The 19,154-nt window shown below is 35.2% G+C and overlaps 32 non-coding genes across 32 annotated transcripts; all 32 read left to right on the top strand.

Annotated features, from left to right (window-relative positions):
• The first annotated feature begins 319 nt into the window (after positions 1 to 319).
• Positions 320 to 392, top strand: Trnat-ugu (transfer RNA threonine (anticodon UGU)). Its single transcript has one exon. It is a non-coding gene; the product is annotated as a tRNA-Thr (tRNA).
• A 749-nt stretch (positions 393 to 1,141) lies between these two features.
• Trnat-ugu (transfer RNA threonine (anticodon UGU)) lies at positions 1,142 to 1,214 on the top strand. Its single transcript has one exon. It is a non-coding gene; the product is annotated as a tRNA-Thr (tRNA).
• Positions 1,215 to 1,279: 65 nt separating this feature from the next.
• On the top strand, positions 1,280 to 1,352 carry Trnat-ugu (transfer RNA threonine (anticodon UGU)). Its single transcript has one exon. It is a non-coding gene; the product is annotated as a tRNA-Thr (tRNA).
• Positions 1,353 to 1,828: 476 nt separating this feature from the next.
• Trnat-ugu (transfer RNA threonine (anticodon UGU)) lies at positions 1,829 to 1,901 on the top strand. The gene has a single exon. It is a non-coding gene; the product is annotated as a tRNA-Thr (tRNA).
• A 203-nt stretch (positions 1,902 to 2,104) lies between these two features.
• On the top strand, positions 2,105 to 2,177 carry Trnat-ugu (transfer RNA threonine (anticodon UGU)). The gene has a single exon. It is a non-coding gene; the product is annotated as a tRNA-Thr (tRNA).
• A 341-nt stretch (positions 2,178 to 2,518) lies between these two features.
• Trnat-ugu (transfer RNA threonine (anticodon UGU)) lies at positions 2,519 to 2,591 on the top strand. Its single transcript has one exon. It is a non-coding gene; the product is annotated as a tRNA-Thr (tRNA).
• A 64-nt stretch (positions 2,592 to 2,655) lies between these two features.
• On the top strand, positions 2,656 to 2,728 carry Trnat-ugu (transfer RNA threonine (anticodon UGU)). Its single transcript has one exon. It is a non-coding gene; the product is annotated as a tRNA-Thr (tRNA).
• Positions 2,729 to 2,792: 64 nt separating this feature from the next.
• Trnat-ugu (transfer RNA threonine (anticodon UGU)) lies at positions 2,793 to 2,865 on the top strand. Its single transcript has one exon. It is a non-coding gene; the product is annotated as a tRNA-Thr (tRNA).
• A 66-nt stretch (positions 2,866 to 2,931) lies between these two features.
• Positions 2,932 to 3,004, top strand: Trnaa-ugc (transfer RNA alanine (anticodon UGC)). Its single transcript has one exon. It is a non-coding gene; the product is annotated as a tRNA-Ala (tRNA).
• A 1,027-nt stretch (positions 3,005 to 4,031) lies between these two features.
• Trnat-ugu (transfer RNA threonine (anticodon UGU)) lies at positions 4,032 to 4,104 on the top strand. The gene has a single exon. It is a non-coding gene; the product is annotated as a tRNA-Thr (tRNA).
• A 204-nt stretch (positions 4,105 to 4,308) lies between these two features.
• On the top strand, positions 4,309 to 4,381 carry Trnat-ugu (transfer RNA threonine (anticodon UGU)). Its single transcript has one exon. It is a non-coding gene; the product is annotated as a tRNA-Thr (tRNA).
• A 65-nt stretch (positions 4,382 to 4,446) lies between these two features.
• Trnat-ugu (transfer RNA threonine (anticodon UGU)) lies at positions 4,447 to 4,519 on the top strand. Its single transcript has one exon. It is a non-coding gene; the product is annotated as a tRNA-Thr (tRNA).
• A 201-nt stretch (positions 4,520 to 4,720) lies between these two features.
• Trnat-ugu (transfer RNA threonine (anticodon UGU)) lies at positions 4,721 to 4,793 on the top strand. The gene has a single exon. It is a non-coding gene; the product is annotated as a tRNA-Thr (tRNA).
• Positions 4,794 to 5,271: 478 nt separating this feature from the next.
• Positions 5,272 to 5,344, top strand: Trnat-ugu (transfer RNA threonine (anticodon UGU)). The gene has a single exon. It is a non-coding gene; the product is annotated as a tRNA-Thr (tRNA).
• Positions 5,345 to 5,686: 342 nt separating this feature from the next.
• On the top strand, positions 5,687 to 5,759 carry Trnat-ugu (transfer RNA threonine (anticodon UGU)). Its single transcript has one exon. It is a non-coding gene; the product is annotated as a tRNA-Thr (tRNA).
• Positions 5,760 to 5,824: 65 nt separating this feature from the next.
• Positions 5,825 to 5,897, top strand: Trnat-ugu (transfer RNA threonine (anticodon UGU)). Its single transcript has one exon. It is a non-coding gene; the product is annotated as a tRNA-Thr (tRNA).
• A 65-nt stretch (positions 5,898 to 5,962) lies between these two features.
• On the top strand, positions 5,963 to 6,035 carry Trnat-ugu (transfer RNA threonine (anticodon UGU)). Its single transcript has one exon. It is a non-coding gene; the product is annotated as a tRNA-Thr (tRNA).
• Positions 6,036 to 6,101: 66 nt separating this feature from the next.
• Positions 6,102 to 6,174, top strand: Trnat-ugu (transfer RNA threonine (anticodon UGU)). The gene has a single exon. It is a non-coding gene; the product is annotated as a tRNA-Thr (tRNA).
• A 64-nt stretch (positions 6,175 to 6,238) lies between these two features.
• Trnat-ugu (transfer RNA threonine (anticodon UGU)) lies at positions 6,239 to 6,311 on the top strand. Its single transcript has one exon. It is a non-coding gene; the product is annotated as a tRNA-Thr (tRNA).
• Positions 6,312 to 6,513: 202 nt separating this feature from the next.
• Trnat-ugu (transfer RNA threonine (anticodon UGU)) lies at positions 6,514 to 6,586 on the top strand. The gene has a single exon. It is a non-coding gene; the product is annotated as a tRNA-Thr (tRNA).
• A 64-nt stretch (positions 6,587 to 6,650) lies between these two features.
• On the top strand, positions 6,651 to 6,723 carry Trnat-ugu (transfer RNA threonine (anticodon UGU)). Its single transcript has one exon. It is a non-coding gene; the product is annotated as a tRNA-Thr (tRNA).
• Positions 6,724 to 6,923: 200 nt separating this feature from the next.
• Trnat-ugu (transfer RNA threonine (anticodon UGU)) lies at positions 6,924 to 6,996 on the top strand. Its single transcript has one exon. It is a non-coding gene; the product is annotated as a tRNA-Thr (tRNA).
• Positions 6,997 to 7,061: 65 nt separating this feature from the next.
• Trnat-ugu (transfer RNA threonine (anticodon UGU)) lies at positions 7,062 to 7,133 on the top strand. Its single transcript has one exon. It is a non-coding gene; the product is annotated as a tRNA-Thr (tRNA).
• A 203-nt stretch (positions 7,134 to 7,336) lies between these two features.
• Positions 7,337 to 7,409, top strand: Trnat-ugu (transfer RNA threonine (anticodon UGU)). The gene has a single exon. It is a non-coding gene; the product is annotated as a tRNA-Thr (tRNA).
• A 202-nt stretch (positions 7,410 to 7,611) lies between these two features.
• On the top strand, positions 7,612 to 7,684 carry Trnat-ugu (transfer RNA threonine (anticodon UGU)). The gene has a single exon. It is a non-coding gene; the product is annotated as a tRNA-Thr (tRNA).
• A 201-nt stretch (positions 7,685 to 7,885) lies between these two features.
• Trnat-ugu (transfer RNA threonine (anticodon UGU)) lies at positions 7,886 to 7,958 on the top strand. Its single transcript has one exon. It is a non-coding gene; the product is annotated as a tRNA-Thr (tRNA).
• A 204-nt stretch (positions 7,959 to 8,162) lies between these two features.
• On the top strand, positions 8,163 to 8,235 carry Trnaa-ugc (transfer RNA alanine (anticodon UGC)). The gene has a single exon. It is a non-coding gene; the product is annotated as a tRNA-Ala (tRNA).
• Positions 8,236 to 8,846: 611 nt separating this feature from the next.
• On the top strand, positions 8,847 to 8,919 carry Trnat-ugu (transfer RNA threonine (anticodon UGU)). Its single transcript has one exon. It is a non-coding gene; the product is annotated as a tRNA-Thr (tRNA).
• A 1,166-nt stretch (positions 8,920 to 10,085) lies between these two features.
• Trnat-ugu (transfer RNA threonine (anticodon UGU)) lies at positions 10,086 to 10,158 on the top strand. The gene has a single exon. It is a non-coding gene; the product is annotated as a tRNA-Thr (tRNA).
• A 64-nt stretch (positions 10,159 to 10,222) lies between these two features.
• Positions 10,223 to 10,295, top strand: Trnar-ucu (transfer RNA arginine (anticodon UCU)). Its single transcript has one exon. It is a non-coding gene; the product is annotated as a tRNA-Arg (tRNA).
• A 474-nt stretch (positions 10,296 to 10,769) lies between these two features.
• Positions 10,770 to 10,842, top strand: Trnat-ugu (transfer RNA threonine (anticodon UGU)). Its single transcript has one exon. It is a non-coding gene; the product is annotated as a tRNA-Thr (tRNA).
• Positions 10,843 to 10,907: 65 nt separating this feature from the next.
• On the top strand, positions 10,908 to 10,980 carry Trnaa-ugc (transfer RNA alanine (anticodon UGC)). The gene has a single exon. It is a non-coding gene; the product is annotated as a tRNA-Ala (tRNA).
• The last annotated feature ends 8,174 nt before the right edge of the window (positions 10,981 to 19,154 follow it).

Here is a 19,154-nt window from a genome sequence, read left to right on the forward strand (position 1 = left end):
TTAAAATCAGATTTAATACAATATTAGTTTTTTTTACTGATGTGAGCCTTCATAGCTCAGGGGTTAGAGCACTGGTCTTGTAATCCAGGGGTCGTTAGTTCAAATCTCACTTAAGGCTATCTATTTAATCTTAACAATTTAAAATTAAATTTAATACAACATTAATTTTATTGTTGATGTGAGCCTTCATTGCTCAGGGGTTAGAGCACTGGTCTTGTAAACCAGGGCTCGTGAGTTCAAATCTCACTGGAGGCTAACTATTTAATCTTAACAATTTAAAATTAAATTTAATACAATATTAATTATTTTGTTGATGTGAGCCTTCATAGCTCAGGGGTTAGAGCACTGGTCTTGTAAACCAGGGATCGCGAGTTCAAATCTCACTGAAGGCTAATTATTTTTACTTGACACTGTGAAAATAATTTTAATCCAACAATAATTTTTCGATAGATGTGAGCCTTCATAGGTCAGGGGTTAGAGCACTGGTCTTGTAAACCAGGGGTCGTGAGTTCAAATCTCACTGCAGGCTTTCTATTTTTTCTTAATAATTTAAAATAAATTTTAATACAACATTAATTTTTACATTGATGCGAACCTTCATAGCTCAGGGGTTAGAGCACTGGTCTTGTAAACCAGGGGTCGTGAGTTCAAATCTCACTGGACTCTAACTATTTAATCTTAACAATTTAAAATTAAATTTAATACAACATTAATTTTATTTTTTATGTGAGCCTTCAGAGCACAGGGGTTAGAGCACTGGTCTTTTAAACCAGGGGTCGTGAGTTTAAATCTCACTGGAGGCAAACTATTTATTCTTAAGAATTTAAAATAAATTTTAATACAACATTAATTTTTACATTAATGCGAGACTTCATAGCTCAGGGGTTAGAGCACTGGTCTTGTTATCCAGTGGTCGTGAGTTCAGATCTCACTTCATGCTATCTATTTAATCTTAAAAATTTAAATTTAAATTTAATACAATATTAATTCTTTTGTTGATGTGAGCCTTCATAGCTCAGGGGTTAGAGCACTGGTCTCGTAATCCAGGGGTCGAGAGTTCAAATCTCACTTAACGCCATCTATTTAGTCTTAACAATTTAAAATTAAATTTAATACAATATTAATTCTTTTGTTGATGGGAGCCTTCATAGCTCAGGGGTTAGAGCACTGGTCTTGTAAACCAGGGGTCGTGAGTTCAAATCTCACTGGAGGCTAACTATTGAATCTTAACAATTTACAAATAAATTAAATACAAAAGTAATTTATTCTGTTGATCCGAGCCTTCATAGCTCAGGGGTTAGAGCACTGGTCTTGTAAACCAGGGGTCGTGAGTTCAAATCTCACTGGAGGCTAACTATTTATTCTTAACAATTTAAAATCAGATTTAATACAACATTAATTTTTACATTGATGCGAGCCTTCGTAGCTCAGGGGTTAGCGCACTGGTCTTGTAAACCAGGAGCCGTGAGTTTAAAACTCACTTCAGGCTTACTATTTTTTCTTAATAGTTTAAAATAAATTTTAATACAACATTAATTTTTACATTGATGCGAGACTTCATAGTTCAGGGGTTAGAGCACTGGTCTTGTAATCCAGGGGTCGTTAGTTGAAATCTCACTTAAGGCTATCTATTTAATCTTAACAATTTAAAATTAAATTTAATACAACATTAATTTTATTGTTGATGTGAGCCTTCGTAGCTCAGGGGTTAGAGCCCTGGTTTGCAAACCAGGGTTCGTGAGTTCAAATCTCACTGAAGGCTAACTATTTATTTTTAACAATTTAAAATCAGATTTAATAAAATATTAGTGTTTTTTTACTGATGTGAGCCTTCGTAGCTCAGGGGTTAGAGCACTGGTTTTGTAAACCAGGGCTCGTGAGTTCAAATCTCACTGGAGGCTAACAATTTATTTTTAACAATTTAAAATCAGATTTAATAAAATATTAGTGTTTTTTTACTGATGTGAGCCTTCATAGCTCAGGGGTTAGAGCACTGGTCTTGTAAACCAGGAGTATTGAGTTTAAATCTCACTGCAGGCTTACTATTTTTTCTTAATAATTTAAAATAAATTTTAATACAACATTACTTTTTACATTGATTCTAGCCTTCATAGCTCAGGGGTTAGAGCACTGGTCTTGTAAATCAGGGGTCGTGAGTTCAAATCTCACTGGAGGCTAACTATTTAATCTTAACAATTTAAAATTAAATTTAATACAACATTAATTTATTTTGTTGATCGGAGCCTTCATAGCTCAGGGGTTAGAGCACTGGTCTTGTAAACCAGGGGTCGTGAGTTCCTATCTCACTGGAAGCTAACTATTTATTCTTAACAATTTAAAATCAGTTTTAATACAATATTAGTTTTTTTTACTGATGTGAGCCTTCATAGCTCAGGGGTTAGAGCACTGGTCTTGTAAACCAGGAGTCTTGAGTTTAAATCTCACTGCAGGCTTACTATTTTTTCTTAACAATTTAAAATTAAATTTAATACAACATTAATTTGTTTTGTTGATCCGAGCTTTCATAGCTCAGGGATTAGAGCACTGGTCTTGTAAACCAGGGGTCGTGAGTTCAAATCTCACTGAAGGCTAATTATTTTTACTTGATAATGTGAAAATAATTTTAATACAACATTAATTTTTCGATTGATGTGAGCCTTCATAGCTCAGGGGTTAGACCACTGGTCTTGTAAACCAGGGGTCGTGAGTTCAAATCTCACTGGAGGCTAACTATTTATTCTTAACAATTTAAAATTAAATTTAATACAATAATAATTTTATTGTTGATGTGGGCCTTCATAGCTCAGTGGTTAGACCACTGGTCTTGTAAACCAGGGGTCGTGAGTTCAAATCTCACTGGAGGCTAACTATTTATTTTTAACAATTTAAAATCAGATTTAATACAATAGTAGTGTTTTTTTACTGATTTGAGCCTTCATGGCTCAGGGGTTAGAGCACTGGTCTTGCAAACCAGGGGTCGTGAGTTCAAATCTCACTGGAGGCTAACTATTTAGTCTTAACAATTTAAAATCAGTTTTAATACAATATTAGTTTTTTTTTACTGATGTGATCCTTCATAGCTCAGGGGTTAGAGCACTGGTCTTGTAAACCAGGGTCGTGTGTTCAAATCTCACTGGAGGCTAACTATTTAGTCTTAACAATTTAAAATAATTTTGAATACAACATTAATTTTTTCATTGATGTGAGCCTTCATAGCTCAGGGGTTAGTGCACTGTTCGTTTACACCAGGAGCCGTGAGTTCAAATCTCGCTTGAGGCTAATTATTTAATACTAATAAGTTAAAATCAATTTTAATTCATAATAAATTTTTTCATTGATTTAAGCCTTCATAGCTCAGGAATTAGTTCACTGATCTTGTAAACCAGGGGTCGTGAGTTCAAATCTCACTTGAGGTTAACTATTTAATTTTAACAATTTAAAAGAAAATTTAATACAACATTAATTTTTTGTTGTTGATGTGAGCCTTCATACCTCAGGGGATGGAGCACTGGTCTTGTAAACCAGGAGTCGTGAGTTTAAACCTTACTGGAAGCTAACTATTTAATCTTAATAATTTAATATAATTATGAATACAACATTATTTTTTTCATTGATGTGAGCCTTCATAGCTCAGGGGTTTGAGCACTGGTCTTGTAAACCAGGGGTCCTGAGTTCAAATCTTACTGGAGGCTAACTCTTTAATCTTAACAATTTAAAATCAGTTTTAATACAATATTAGTTTTTTTTTACTGATTCGATCCTTCATAGCTCAGGGGTTAGAGCACTGGTCTTGCAAACCAGGGATCGAAAATTGTAATTTCATTGAGGCAAATTATTTTAACTTGACATTGTAAAAACAATTTTAATACAACGTTAATTTTTTGATTGATGTGAGCCTTCATAGCTCAGGGGTTAAAGCACTGTTCTTGTAAACCAGGGGCCGTGAGTTCAAATTTCGCTGGAGGCTAATTATTTAATACTAATAAGTTAAAATAAATTTTAATACAAAATAAATTTTTTCATTAATGCAAGCCTTCATAGCTCAGGGGTTAGAGCACTGGTCTTGTAAACCAGGGGCCGTGAGTTCAAATCTCACTGGAGGCTAACTATTTAATTTTAACAATTTAAAAGTAAATTTAATACAATATTAGTGTTTTTTTACTGATGTGAGCCTTCATATCTCAGGGGTTAGAGCACTGTTCTTGTAAACCAGGGGTCGTGAGTTCAAATCTCACTGGAGGCTTACTATTTAATTTTAACAATTTAAAAGTAAATTTAATACAACATTAATTGGTTTTGTTGATCCGAGCCTTCATAGCTCAGGGGTTAGAGCACTGGTCTTGTAAACCAGGACTCGTGAGTTCAAATCTCACTGGAGGCTAACTATTTATTCTTAACAATTTAAAATCAGTTCTAAAACAATATTAGTTTTTTTTACTGATGTGAGCCTTCATAGCTCAGCGGTTAGAGCACTGGTCTTGTAAACCAGCGGCCGTGAGTTCAAATCTCACTGGAGGCTAATTGTTTTATCTTAATAATGTAAAATAAATTTTTAAAAAACATTAATTTTTCGATTGATGGGAGTCTTCATAGCGCATGGGTTAGAGCACTGGTCTTGTACACCAGGCGCCGTGAGTACAAATCTCACTGGAGGCTAATTATTTAATCTTAACAATTTAAAATTAAATTTAATACAAAACTAATTCTTTTGTTGATATGAGCTTTCATAGCTCAGGGGTTAGAGCACTGGTCTTGTAAACCAGGGGTCGTGTGTTCAAATCTCACTGAAGGCTAACTGTTTAGTCTTAACAATTTAAAATGAGTTTTAATACAATATTAGTTTTTTTTTTACTGATGTGATCCTTCATAGCTCAGGGGTTAGAGCACTTGTCATGTAAACCAGGGGTCGTGAGTTCAAATCTCACTGGAGGCTAACTATTTAATCTTAATATTTTAAAATAATTTTGAATACAACATTAATTTTATTGTTGATGTGAGCCTTTATAGCTCAGGAGTTAGAGCACTGGTCTTGTAAACCCGGGGTCGCGAGTTCAAATCTCACTGGAGGCAATCTATTTAATCTTAACAATTTAAAATTAAATTTAATACAACATTAATTTTATCTTTGATACCAGCCTTCATAGCTCAGGTGTTAGAGCACTGGTCTTGTAAACCAGGGGTCTTGAGTTCAAATCTCACTGGAGGCTATCTATTTAATCTTAACAATTTAAAATTTAATTTAATACAAAACTAATTCTTTTGTTGACATGAGCCTTCATAGCTCAGGGGTTAGAGCACTGGTCTTGTAAACCAGGGGTCGTGAGTTCAAATCTCACTGTAGGCTAACTGTTTAGTCTTAACAATTTAAAATGAGTTTTAATACAATATTAGTTTTTTTTTTACTGATGTGATCCTTCATAGCTCAGGGGTTAGAGCACTTGTCATGTAAACCAGGGGTCGTGAGTTCAAATCTTACTGGAGTCTAACTATTTAATCTTAATATTTTAAAATAATTTTGAATACAACATTAATTTTATTGTTGATGTGAGCCTTTATAGCTCAGGGGTTAGAGCACTGGTCTTGTAAACCCGGGGTCGCGAGTTCAAATCTCACTGGAGGCTAAATATTTATTCTTAACAATTTAAAATCAGTTTTAAACAATATTAGTTTTTGTTTACTGATGTGAGCCTTCATAGCTCAGGGGTTAGAGCACTGGTCTTGTAAACCAGGGGCCGTGAGTTCAAATCTCGCTGGAGGCTAACTATTTAATTTTAACAATTTAAAAGTAAATTTAATACAACATTATTTTTTTTTGTTGATGTGAGCCTTCATAGCTCAGGGGTTAGAGCACTGGTCTTGTAAACCAGGGGCCGTGAATTCAAATCTCACTGGAGGCTAACTATTTAATTTTAACAATTTAAAAGTAAATTTAATACAACATTATTTTTTTTTGTTGATGTGAGCCTTCATAGCTCAGGGGTTAGAGCACTGGTCTTGTAAACCAGGGGCCGTGAGTTCAAATCTCACTGGAGACTAACTATTTAATTTTAACAATTTAAAAGTAAATTTAATACAATATTAGTGTTTTTTTACTGATGTGAGCCTTCATAGCTCAGGGGTTAGAGCACTGTTCTTGTAAACCAGGGGTCGTGAGTTCAAATCTCACTGGAGGCTAACTATTTAATTTTAACAATTTAAAAGTAAATTTAATACAACATTATTTTTTTTGTTGATGTGAGCCTTCATAGCTCAGGGGTGAGAGCACTGGTCTTGTAAACCAGGGGCCGTGAGTTCAAATCTCACTGGAGGCTAACAATTTATTCTCAACAATTTAAAATTAAATTTATTACAACATTAATTTTTTTGTTGATGTGAGCCTTCATAGCTCAGGGGTTGGAGCACTGGTCTTGGAAACCATGGGCCGTGAATTCAAATCTCACTGGAGGCTAACTATTTATTCTTAACAATTTAAAATCAGTTTTAAAACAATATTAGTTTTTTTTACTGATGTGAGCCTTCATAGCTCAGGGGTTAGAGCACTGGTCTTGTAAACCAGGGGCCGTGAGTTCAAATCTCACTGGAGGCTAATTATGTAATCTTATTAATTTAAAATAAATTTTAATACAACATTAATTTTTTCTTTGATGCGAGCCTTCATAGCTCAGGGGTTAGAGCACTGGTCTTGTAAACCAGGGGACGAGAGTTCAAATCTCACTGGAGGCTAATTATTTAATCTTATTAATTTAAAATAAATTTTAATACAACATTAATTTTTTCATTGATGCGAGACTTCATAGCTCAGGGGTTAGAACACTGGTCTTGTAAACCAGGGGTCGTGAGTTCAAATCTCAATGGAGGCTATCTGTTTAATCTCAACAATTTAAAATAAATTTTATAGAATATTAATTCTTTTGTTGATGTGAGCCTTCATAGCTCAGGGCTTAGAGCACTGGTCTTGTAAACCAGGGGTCGTGAGTTCAAATCTCGCTGGAGGCTAACTATTTCATTTTAACAATTTAAAAGTAAATTTAATACAACATTATATTTTTTTGTTGGTGTGAGCCTTCATAGCTCAGGGTTAGAGCACTGGTCTTGTAAACCAGGGGTCGTGAGTTCAAATCTCACTGGAGGCTAACTATTTATTCTTAACAATTTAAAATCAGTTTTAATACAATATTAGTTTTTTTTTACCGATTCGATCCTTCATAGCTCAGGGGTTAGAGCACTTGTCATGTAAACCAGGGGTCGTGAGTTCAAATCTTACTGGAGGCTAATTATTTAATCTTAATAATTTAAAATAATTTTGAATACAACATTATTTTTTTCATTGATGTGAGCCTTCATAGCTCAGGGGTTAGAGCACTGGTCTTGTAAACCAGGGGTCCTGAGTTCAAATCTTACTGGAGGCTAACTCTTTAATCTTAACAATTTAAAATTAAATTTAATACAACATTAATTTTATTGTTGATGTGAGCCTTCATAGCTCAGGGGTTATAGCACTGGTTTGTAAACCAGGGGTCATGAGTTCAAATCTCACTGGAGGCTAACTATTTATTCTTAACAATTTAAAATCAGTTTTAGTACAATATTAGTTTTTTTTTGCTGATGTGAGCCTTCATAGCTCAGGGGTTAGAGCACTGGTCTTGTAAACCAGGTGTCGTGAGTTCAAATCTCACTGGAGGCTAATTGTTTTATCTTAATAGTGTAAAATAAATTTTTAAAAAACATTAATTTTTCGATTGATGGGAGTCTTCATAGCGCATGGGTTAGAGCACTGGTCTTGTACACCAGGCGCCGTGAGTACAAATCTCACTGGAGGCTAATTATTTAATCTTAAAAATTTAAAATTAAATTTAATACAAAACTAATTCTTTTGTTGATATGAGCTTTCATAGCTCAGGGGTTAGAGCACTGGTCTTGTAAACCAGGGGTCGTGAGTTCAAATCTCACTGGAGGCTAACTGTTTAGTCTTAACAATTTAAAATGAGTTTTAATACAATATTAGTTTTTTTTTTACTGATGTGATCCTTCATAGCTCAGGGGTTAGAGCACTGGTCTTGTAAACCAGGGGCCGTGAATTCAAATCTCACTGGAGGCTAATTATGTAATCTTATTAATTTAAAATAAATTTTAATACAACATTAATTTTTTCTTTGATGCGAGCCTTCATAGCTCAGGGGTTAGAGCACTGGTCTTGCAAACCAGGTGCCGTGAGTTCAAATCTCACTGGAGGCTAACTATTTAATCTTAACAATTTAAAATTAAATTTAATACAACATTAATTTTATTGTTGATGTGAGCCTTCATAGCTCAGGGGTTATAGCACTGGTTTGTAAACCAGGGGTCGTGAGTTCAAATCTCACTTGAGGCTAACTATTTAATCTTAACAATTTAAAATTAAATTTAATACAACATTAATTTTATTGTTGATGTGAGCCTTCATAGCTCAGGGGTTATAGCACTGGTTTGTAAACCAGGGGTCGTGAGTTCAAATCTCACTGGATGCTAACTATTTAATCTTAACAATTTAAAATTAAATTTAATACAAAATTAAATATTTTGTTGATGTGAGCCTTCATAGCTCAGGGGTTAGAGCACTGGTCTTGTAAACCAGGGTCGTGTGTTCAAATCTCACTGCAGGCTAACTATTTAGTCTTAACAATTTAAAATCAGTTTTAATACAATATTAGTTTTTTTTTACTGATGTGATCCTTCATAGCTCAGGGGTTAGAGCACTGGTCTTGTAAACCGGGGGTCGTTAGTTCAAATCTCCCTGGAGACTAACTATGTAATCTTAATAATTTAAAATAAATTTTATTACAACATTAATTTTTTCATTGATGTGAGCCTTCATAGCTCAGGGGTTAGAGCACTGGTCTTGTAAACCAGGGGCCGTGAGTTCAAACCTCACTGGAGGCTAATTATGTAATCTTAACAATTTAAAATTAAATTTAATACAACATTAATTTTATTGTTGATATGAGCCTTCATAGCTCAGGGGTTAGAGCACTGGTCTTGTAAACCAGGTGTCCTGAGTTCAAATCTTACTGGAGGCTAACTCTTTAATCTTAACAATTTAAAATCAGTTTTAATTCAATATTAGTTTTTTTTTACTGATTCGATCCTTCATAGCTCAGGGGTTAGAGCACTTGTCATGTAAACCAGGGGTCGTGAGTTCAAATTTTACTGGAGGCTAATTATTTAATCTTAACAATTTAAAATAATTTTGAATACAACATTAATTTTTTCATTGATGCGAGTCTTCATAGCTCAGGGGTTAGAGCACTGGTCTTGTAAACCAGGGGTCGTTAGTTCAAATCTCCCTGGAGACTAACTATGTAATCTTAACAAGTTAAAATTAAATTTAATACAACATTAATTTTATTGTTGATGTGAGCCTTCATAGCTCAGGGGTTAGAGCACTGGTTTGTACACCAGGGGTCATGAGTTCAAATCTCACTGGAGGTTAACTATTTATTCTTAATAATTTAAAATCAGTTTTAATACAATATTATTTTTTTTGTAACTGATGTGAGCCTTCATAGCTCAGGGGTTAGAGCACTGGTCTTGTAAACCAGGAGTCGTGAGTTTAAATCTCACTGCAGGCTTACTATTTTTTCTTAATAATTTAAAATAAATTTTAATACAACATTAATTTTACATTGATGCGAGCCTTCATAGCTCAGGGGATGGAGCACTGGTCTTGTAAACCAGGAGACGTGAGTTCAAACCTTACTGGAGGCTAACTATTTAATCTTAATAATTTAAAATAATTATGAATACAACATTAATTTTTTAATTGATGTGAGCTTTAATAGCCCAGGGGATAGAGCACTGGTCTTGTAAACCAGGGGTCCTGAGTTCAAATCTTACTGGAGGCTAACTCTTTAATCTTAACAATTTAAAATCAGTTTTAATACAATATTATTTTTTTTACTGATGCGATCCTTCATAGCTCAGGCGTTAGAGCACTTGTCATGTAAACCAGGGGTCGCGAGTTCAAATCTCACTGGAGGCAAAATATTTATTCTTAACAATTTAAAATGAGTTTTAAAACAATATTAGTTTTTTTTTTACTGATGTGAGCCTTCATAGCTCAGCGGTTAGAGCACTGGTCTTGTAAACCAGGGTCCGTGAGTTCAAATCTCACTGGAGGCTAATTATGTAATCTTATTAATTTAAAATAAATTTTAATACAACATTAATTTTTTCTTTGATGCGAGCCTTCATAGCGCAGGGGTTAGAGCACTGGTCTTCTAAACCAGGGGTCGAGAGTTCAAATCTCACTGGAGGCTAACTATTTAGTCTTAACAATTTAAAATTAAATTTTATACAACATTAATTTTTTCATTGATGCGAGACTTCATAGCTCAGGGGTTAGAACACTGGTCTTGTGAACCAGGGGTCGTGAGTTGAAATCTCAATGGAGGCTATCTATTTAATCTCAACAATTTAAAATAAATTTTAATACAACATTAATTTTGTCATTGATGCGAGCCTTCATAGCTCAGGGGTTAGAGCAATGTTCTTGTACACCAGGCGCCGTGAGTTCAAATCTCACTGGAGGCTAATTATTTAATCCTATGAATTTAAAATACATTTCAATACAAAATAAATTTTTATATTGATGCAAGCCTTCCTAGCTCAGGAGTTGAGCACTGGTCTTGTAAACCAGGGGTCGTGAGTTCAAATCTCACTGGAGGTTAATTATTTAATCTTAATAATTCAAAATAATTTTGAATACAACATTAATTTTTTCATTGATGTGAGCCTTCATAGCTCAGGGGTTAGAGCACTGGTCTTGTAAACCAGGGACCGTGAGTTCAAATCTCACTGGAGGCTAATTATCTAATCTTAATAATTTAAAATAATTTTGAATGCAACCTTAATTTTTTTCATTGATGTGAGCCTTCATAGCTCAGGGGTTAGAGCACAGGTCTTGCAAACTAGGGTTCGTGAGTTCAAATCTCACTGAAGGCTAACTATTTAATCTTCAGGCGTTATGATCTCAAATCTCAATGAAGGCTGACTATTTTAACCCTAACAATATGAATGTTTTTTTGGCTGTGCGCCTTCATAGATCATTTTCCCAGACTGTTTAATATTATTACCCAAAAAACAGAATTTTGCTATGAAAACATGCTTGCTGTTGATTGTTCATTTACATTTTATTATTAAATACTCAATAGTATCTAGGGGAAGTGCTGGACCCATGGAACATTGGGAACAATGGAACACTGGTATATTGCACCCCCTCTTGTCGGAACTTAATTAAATTTTGGTTGTGGGAATGAGATTTTTTGGTACAGAACTTTGTTCAAAAAATTCTAAAGCATGCTTTTGGAAATGGTTGATTATTCCAATTTTTCACTTTTCTAGGTGTAAAATGTACTTTTTTAGCTTGACATTCGTAAGGTGTTTTGATAGTCTTTAGGCAATTGTAAATCAGTGAATATTTTTTTTTGTAGAGAGGGGTACACCTGCGAACTGTATGTCGATCGACAAATGACAATATCACGAAACGTCTTATAGGCAGCCAATCTAAACAGGCACGACTTGAACTATGATGAAACGCGCCGAAGTCGCCGAAAATTTTATGTATTACATTCCTTTAATTTCTTATTTTGCGGTTTTGCACTTCCTAAAATTTCTAACCCAAACAAAGTTCTGAAAATTGTACACCCTTGCAATAACTGATTAGAGCAGAGGGTTTTTAATGGTATTCGAAAAATGAAACCTGACCTTGGTGCTTTGTATTTTTTTGCTTAATTTATTTTTCGAAACAGCGTCCAAAACTAATTATTAATTATACAGTCACATACTACCAATAATGTATTTACAAAAATGTTTCATAGGTTTCGAGCGCATGGTTAATCTCCCTTTTACATTTTCGCGTAATGTTTGAAAATATTTGTCGTAAGTCTGCACTCCTGGTGTAGTTCCTGGAAGTTGAGTCAGTCAAAAATTCTATTTCAATACATAATCTCCGATAAAAGAAGGTAACATAGGTTTTAAAAACTGTTTGAAATACTATGGAAAGGCCATAATTTTACACCTGGATTTTAGCATAAGTTTAAAAATACGATATCCAGTTTTTGCGTTAATTCTACTGATTAATAAGCACCCTTAAAAACACAAGTAACATACCTCCGGGGACGTCGCGGCACACCTGGCATGGTCTCGCGGCACACCAGTTGCGGAGAACTGGTTTAGAGTACTGGCTAGTCATGAGTGCTTTTATTAAAAATGGCGAATAGAGGACCTTTCGAACAGTCGTTTCATTGGTCTATCAATCGTTTTGTGATCATATTTTTAGATTTTAAGAATATCAGGATGCCAACTTTTAAGACAAGAACATCTAATAAGGGGCTGTTCACTGAGGACAAGGGCTGCGGACTCGAGACTCGAGTAAGACCACGTAAAACTAACAGAGTCCCGGGTCCGACGTGCGCATGCGCAGTACCAAAAACTGATATTTCCTTCCATTGCAGTTTGTAACAAGCGGAATAGCAGATGGTGGATGTTTTCGAACCAGTTATTGTGAGTGGATGAATTATATGATATCCTTATGAGTTGTTTGCTGAACATCCACCGTATTTAGCTACGTAATTTGGCGGAATACAGCCTGTAGAGTCAGAGTCGGGCTTGGGACTTAACAAAATTGTACATTTGACTATTATTAGATTTATAGATATTTTCTTATACAAAATAAAAACAATTGATATAATAAACCTGGGTTGCAAATTCTACCAAAAATAAAAACAAATCATTTCAGCATTTTGTGCTTGTTTCCATGTGTTTTTATTTTATTTCTCAAAATACATTTTCTTGTGCCAATATTAATACACCATTAACTGAGTAGTTATATGCACTTCAGGAATATTCTGCGCAGTGTTTTTAGATGCAATCATGCTCTGTTCCATAGGTCCCATGGGGTGTTCCATAGGTCCTGCCATAGGGCGATGGAACAAAAAGTTAGGTTTTTATGTTTAAAAAAAAATTAGAAGGATATGTCAAATTTTAATTATTTTTTTCCATGTAGGTACCCATAGCTGTCAGCTTTCCAAAGAAAATGACCGCGAGTGTTTTTGAGTTGTAATTCGAAAGATATTACGGAAAAAACAAATCCGTTCCATGGGTCCCGCACCTCCCCTAGTATGTATCACAATATTTTCACTATGATGCGCAGGCCACAAACAATGAAGGGCCTGGGGTTTTAACACCCTGTACTAGAATAACAAGCAAAAGTTTAAAAAAGACATCACCTCACCCTTGCAACTAAACGATGGTTTAAACCAGTGTTTCCCAACCTTTTTGACACTAGTGCCCCCTTGGGCTAAATGTTATTTCATATCGCCCCCCTCATCTTGCTTTACAGTAAAGTATCATATTAATCGTTGTCGTCTAACATCACATTGTCTGCACTTTTGTTTCGATAAGCTGTCCGTAATATTTTAGGTTGTCTAACATACATTCACTATAGGAATTTATGGATACATTAATTCACCAGGTTATGTCATTACGAGGAAATATTCAACTTTCTGCACCAATACTATCAGGGGTCGGCAACCTTTTCTTTTCACGGGCACCAATCAAACTCAGAAAAGTCTCTGTGGGCCGCACAAAATGTTAACTAAGAATTGTGTTATTGGAATGTTAGAACAACTGTGAATCAGGCGGACCTCGGATTTTTTTCATCCATACTACTAATGAAAAGTGTAATAAAGCTAGTTTGAGGAATCGTTATAACCTTAGTGTTTATAGATAGTGTAATTCAGTGTTTGTTAAGCTCTTCAAGTCGTGGCTCACCTGGCGAGAGAAGCGAGCGCAATATTTTTGAGGTATACCAACATTTCTTTTAAATTTCGTGCTAGTATTTATTACATGGCCGAAAAAAGTCAAAAAATGTTAAAAAATATTTTTCTAATACTTTTGAATACGTTTTCCTTTTGTCCGCAACCGTAAAAAAGCGCTAATCTATTCCAAAGACAGCATTAAAACGTAAACAAACTGGACGTAGAAAGATCATTGGCGCGAAGCGCGAAATTTTTTTGCCCGTACTAAGTTAAAATCGTCAAAAAGTATTTAAAATGGACTCGTGTCAAGTTGTCAAAGAGGTGGCGGGCCGTAAGTTGGCGACCCCTGCTTTAAATATACAAACATTTTGCCGCGTATAAAACTGTGAAACGCAACAACAACCAACAACTCTACATAAGAAAGTCAATTATTACGTAACAATGGTCGGAAAACTACAGCAAGTTCGCAGTACGAAAATTGCCATTTAAGGTTAAAAGTTACCTACAGTCCTGTTTGTTACTATTTTTATGTGAACTTTTTATAAAATTTAGCCTATAAGTACTTTTATGTAACGCCCCCTTATGTGCATTCAGCGACCCCCAAATTAGAAACAGACCCAAAACGCCCCCTTGCAACTCGCCAACGCCCACAAGGGGGCGGTACCGCCCACGTTGGGAACCTCTGGTTTAAACAGAAGAAATATCGTCAGAATTTTTTGCGTTAATAAAACTCAAGTCATTTAGTTATAGTTAGTCTGAAGACTAGTAACATTTTAGAAATGGTATATATTTACTTTTTACATTTGAATTAGTCAGGTCAATATATGGTTCCCCCCCTCCCCCCCTCAAAAAAAAAGTTTGTTTTTTTTGTCGGTCTTTTGTGGTATTTATCATTAAGAATAATACTTTAAAATCTAGGAGGATTAGATCACCGGAAAGTTGTTTTTATAATCACAATAATTCACTTGATATTTATGCTAGAGCTCTAATTCTGGCGTCTATCCCTAGGTTTTAGGTACAAAGGAGTTCATTAAAACAATTCAAAAAAAAGTTAACTTATCAGTTTAATGCAGGGGTTCCCAACCTGTGGGCCATAGTGGTAGTATAAGAATCACACACCACTTGTTAACGTATTTACATTCAGTTGCTTCCTAAGTCCTGCTTCATCATGTTTAACGAGTAATGACTGATTGTACGTATTGTTGCGGGCATCAAGTTGGCACTCTGTTCACATGCCAAGGTACAGGGTAGATTATTCTGCCAACAGCTACACCTGGGGTGCTATTGTGCAGTTGCAGTGGATAATCTTCAAGAGCGAATCTGGGGCCGCATTCATGCCCGACTCTGTTGGCACAAACTGACTGCCTTCCAGTTTCCATATCACTCTCCTGTCCTAGTCAAGCCATTATTTGGTAGTAAACCGTACAGTGAAATGTTGTTAATGACTCAGTAGGTAGTAGGCATTCTGGTGTCACAAATGATTTGGAAGAGACTACGTTTTTTCTTTGTACTCTATAGCGCAATGACGAGAGGGAATCCGTCCGCGTGCCCCCATATCACAGCCATCGCTTGACAACCTTTGTTCACAATGGAGGCTGCTATCTGCTTTGGAAGAAGGAAGTAATTGGCACATGTAGAAAAACAAAGTGGGAAAATAATTCTTTACCCATAACCATTGTCAGTTCGTTCATATGATGCACTTTGTCAGCATTTGCATTGTCGAACGAGAATATAGATCCTTGTTTGTTTATAGCGCACAATGAAGAAGCAGGACCAACAGATCTTTGTCTTCTCCGCTACACGTTGGCGTGTGTGACACTGCACCAAGAAGAGCAGCTTTCACATTTGGAACATCAGCATCCCCTGGGGCATTTATCACTTCGCAGCTTTTACCACGAAGTGTATCAGGTCAATCATTTTGTGTTTGTTCATGTCCCTTGAGAGAAACTCATCCTTCTTTCCATCAAACACTGTCTCTTCCGTAAAGCTGATTACTGCATGCACATTCTTTTAACGCTTCTGGAGTGTGTTGTACTTGCTTGTCGGTCCTCCTAGCTACACGTCTAAAACATTCGTTGTCGTTTGATAACGCAGAGTCGTGAATTCAGCATATGATTGTGCAATGGTTCGTAGGTTTTTCCCATCTTCCATGGTAGCCGCTGTAGTAGTGAACCTCCATCTATGACGCAGTGTTGAGATTTTGATGGAGTATCTCCTATGGATTCACGAATTTCACAAACTGCCCTGGTTGCATGGTCTGTGAGCATTCGCAATTTTGAGGCTTATCAGCACTTTCCTTGCTTCAAAAAGTGCTCGAGGCAACGGGCTTAGTTCATACTTCAAGATATCTTCAAATATAAGACCCCTAGTTGTGAAACAACTATATTCGACGTTGAAAAAGCAAAACTGGGTCAATCGTTCTTTCAGGTGTCACCTTGAAAATTCCATCAAGATCTATTGTGGTTAATCGAGTTATGTGTATAAAAAATTATATGTCAGACGTTTTTACGTGAAAAATACATCTAAGATGACATACTCACATTCTCGTTTAGAAAAAGAAGTGGAAATTTGTTGACCAGTTTTATTAAACAACAAAATGCTGAAAAACACAAGATTATTTTTTTTAATAAGAAATGTCGAATATTTTTTTTCTCCTAGATTTCTAATATGTTATTTTTGATGATAAATACTACAAGAAACCGTTGGAAAACCTTTTGTAGGAATTTTTTAAGGTTCAAGCCATATATTTCATATATTGACCCGCTTACAATGTTGCATAGAGTGTACACCTTATACGATGTAAGATAATGTTAGCTATTTATAAAAAACAATTAAAAGGAAATATATCCGAAACAAATTACCAACGCTGACACAGTGTTTAATCCATGTAAGCTGTACCAAACAAGACTTGCCTTTTTATGGAACTTATGATGTACAACTTCAATTTTAAGCTCTACTAAAAAAGTTACAATTGTAATCTCAGATGCAGACGTAATATTAAACACGCAAAACCTTATGACTTACTAGTAATCTAAAATAATTTATATTAACCTATTGTTTTGAATTACATTTATGTTCGACCTATGCTTTTTGTACCTATTTTAGACATATTTGTTCGTTTAAATTGTATATCAAAACATATTTTTTTGCCTTTTTCAAGCAAACTCAAAGCTTGCAACGTTAAAACTACAACCCGACTAGCAGTCATGCTAGGTAATATAAGCAAGGGAAATATTTTTCGAGAATAAGGGCATTAATTCAAAGTTTTCTATCGAGATAGGTCGACCACAACGACGAGTTTCGAAGCAGCTTCTCCCTCGTTTTGCAGCACGGCAAAACCTATTATTGTTCCGTAAATCTTTTCAGTTTGTAGCAGTTACGTCCAACGGCAAATTCTAGAAAATGACGTCTCGTCCACAAATCAAGTTTATTTGATCTGCTACAAGGACTACTCAAACGAATATGACGTAATGCAACTCTACGTCAAACTCTATTCTGTACAAAGTAATAAAGTTGCATGGGCGCCCGCATAAATTTGTATGTTTTCGTTCGTCGAAATTCAACGATTTTGAAAAACATTGCAAATTTAATGGCCATACTTTGTGTCGTGAAAAAATTGTTTTTAAAAAACAGAAAACGGTAATGAAAAATCACGTGTGTAAAGATCGTCATACGGCCCACAGGATGTTTGTTTTCAAAATGCAATTGATGCTCATAAGTGTTTGATTGATTAAATGTTTGTGCGATAATTTTAAAACGTTTTAGGATATCCTGTAATTTTTGTTGTTCCGACCAAAGAGTATTAATTCCATCATTTGGACTAAGGGAAAAAACTGTTGTTTGACAAAGTAGCATAAATTGTAAAATCTAATCTAAATTAGAACTAGAAATAGAGCACACAAGCAATTCATAATTTTATGTGAAAATGTTCTAATTCATTGAATTTATTCAATGAAACATATGTAGGCCACACACATGTGTGTTAACAACTGGTGTCTAGCCCTTCTGAAGCTGTTTTTGACCAACGATTACGGCTTACATATCATAGCACACTGAAAGCCATTGCAGACTAAACGAATTTGTCCATCAATGATGCAAGCAAATCAGACTAGAAAAAAACTAGCCTGCAGTGAGGTTCGAACTCACGACCTCCGGTCAAGCCGTTGAATTTAAATGTTTGTCCAAGTCTTTTTGCAGGTCGGCCTTTTTGCTTGCATAAGTAGAGCATAAGCTGCCAATTAGTGGAACACAGAGTTATATTGTATTTTGTACCAACCATTATTCCGCTATTTTGGAGAAACCATTTCGCGATTTTCCTAGAACAGTTTTGTGTGTTCGCCTTATAGTCACGTGGGGTGAGCGATACAGCCTTACTGGAAATTGTAAATCAAATATTTTTACCACATTGTAAAGTTCCAGGTAAGTTGAATTGCTTAATTTTATTTGAATACCCCCAGCTGTGTGTAATGTTAATGTTGTTTAATGTCCGCTAGCACGAAATGTTTTTTGTACGATCCTTAGTGTATTAATGGCTCGCAACACTGGAACTTCAAACTCGCTGGTTTTTTTTAATTTCCAAATGAATTTCTCCTATTTTTTTTACAGGATTTTGCACAGACGTACATTATATATATATTTGCCTATATTTTAGGAAGCCTAATTGTATTTTCTAACTTTTTCCTACTTAGCCAACAATACAAAATGCCATGAATCATTTAATCTTAGTTTCATATTTCCTTTATTACTCAAATTGCCCAAGTGGTGAGGCAAAAACAATTTTTAATGGATTTTCAAGTTCTTGCCCTTTGTTTATATTAATTACTCAAACATTATCGACCAACAACAAAAATATGTCAAGTTTAGCATTTATTACTCGCATTATAGAGCCAAAATTATATGTAGCCATTGGCAGTTGTTCCGCGTCGATTCATATTAGTTTCAATTTGATTAAATTTGGATTTGTTTTTCTAATTGGTCAAATGGTCAACACAAGCAAGAATTTATGTCCAAAAACGCCAATTTAATTCAGTTGTGTAAATAAAATCTAACCTAAAGGAGTTGCAAGTTGGACTTTCACGTTGTCAAACGGGCCACTCTTCCAACGCTAAGTTATAAACCTTCAAATTCTACTAAACGAAATCGCCCGAAACCCGAGCTCGGTGTAATCGCACGAATTAAATCAAAGACGACATCAAAACACCTTAAATTATATCGATGTCCTAATTCTATTTCTTACGATGTTTCGACTTTGTTAGGCTAGGTTTCCAACTACCGTGACGAGTAATAAAACAGTTGCCGATCAGGCCGATTTGTTTGCTTTTAAGGCGTTACTTGTAGGTATTACGACGGATTTCCAGC

This window comes from Ascidiella aspersa, chromosome 8 (genome assembly GCF_963924565.1).
Source record: "Ascidiella aspersa chromosome 8, kaAscAspe10.2, whole genome shotgun sequence".
Classification (NCBI taxonomy): domain Eukaryota; kingdom Metazoa; phylum Chordata; class Ascidiacea; order Phlebobranchia; family Ascidiidae; genus Ascidiella; species Ascidiella aspersa.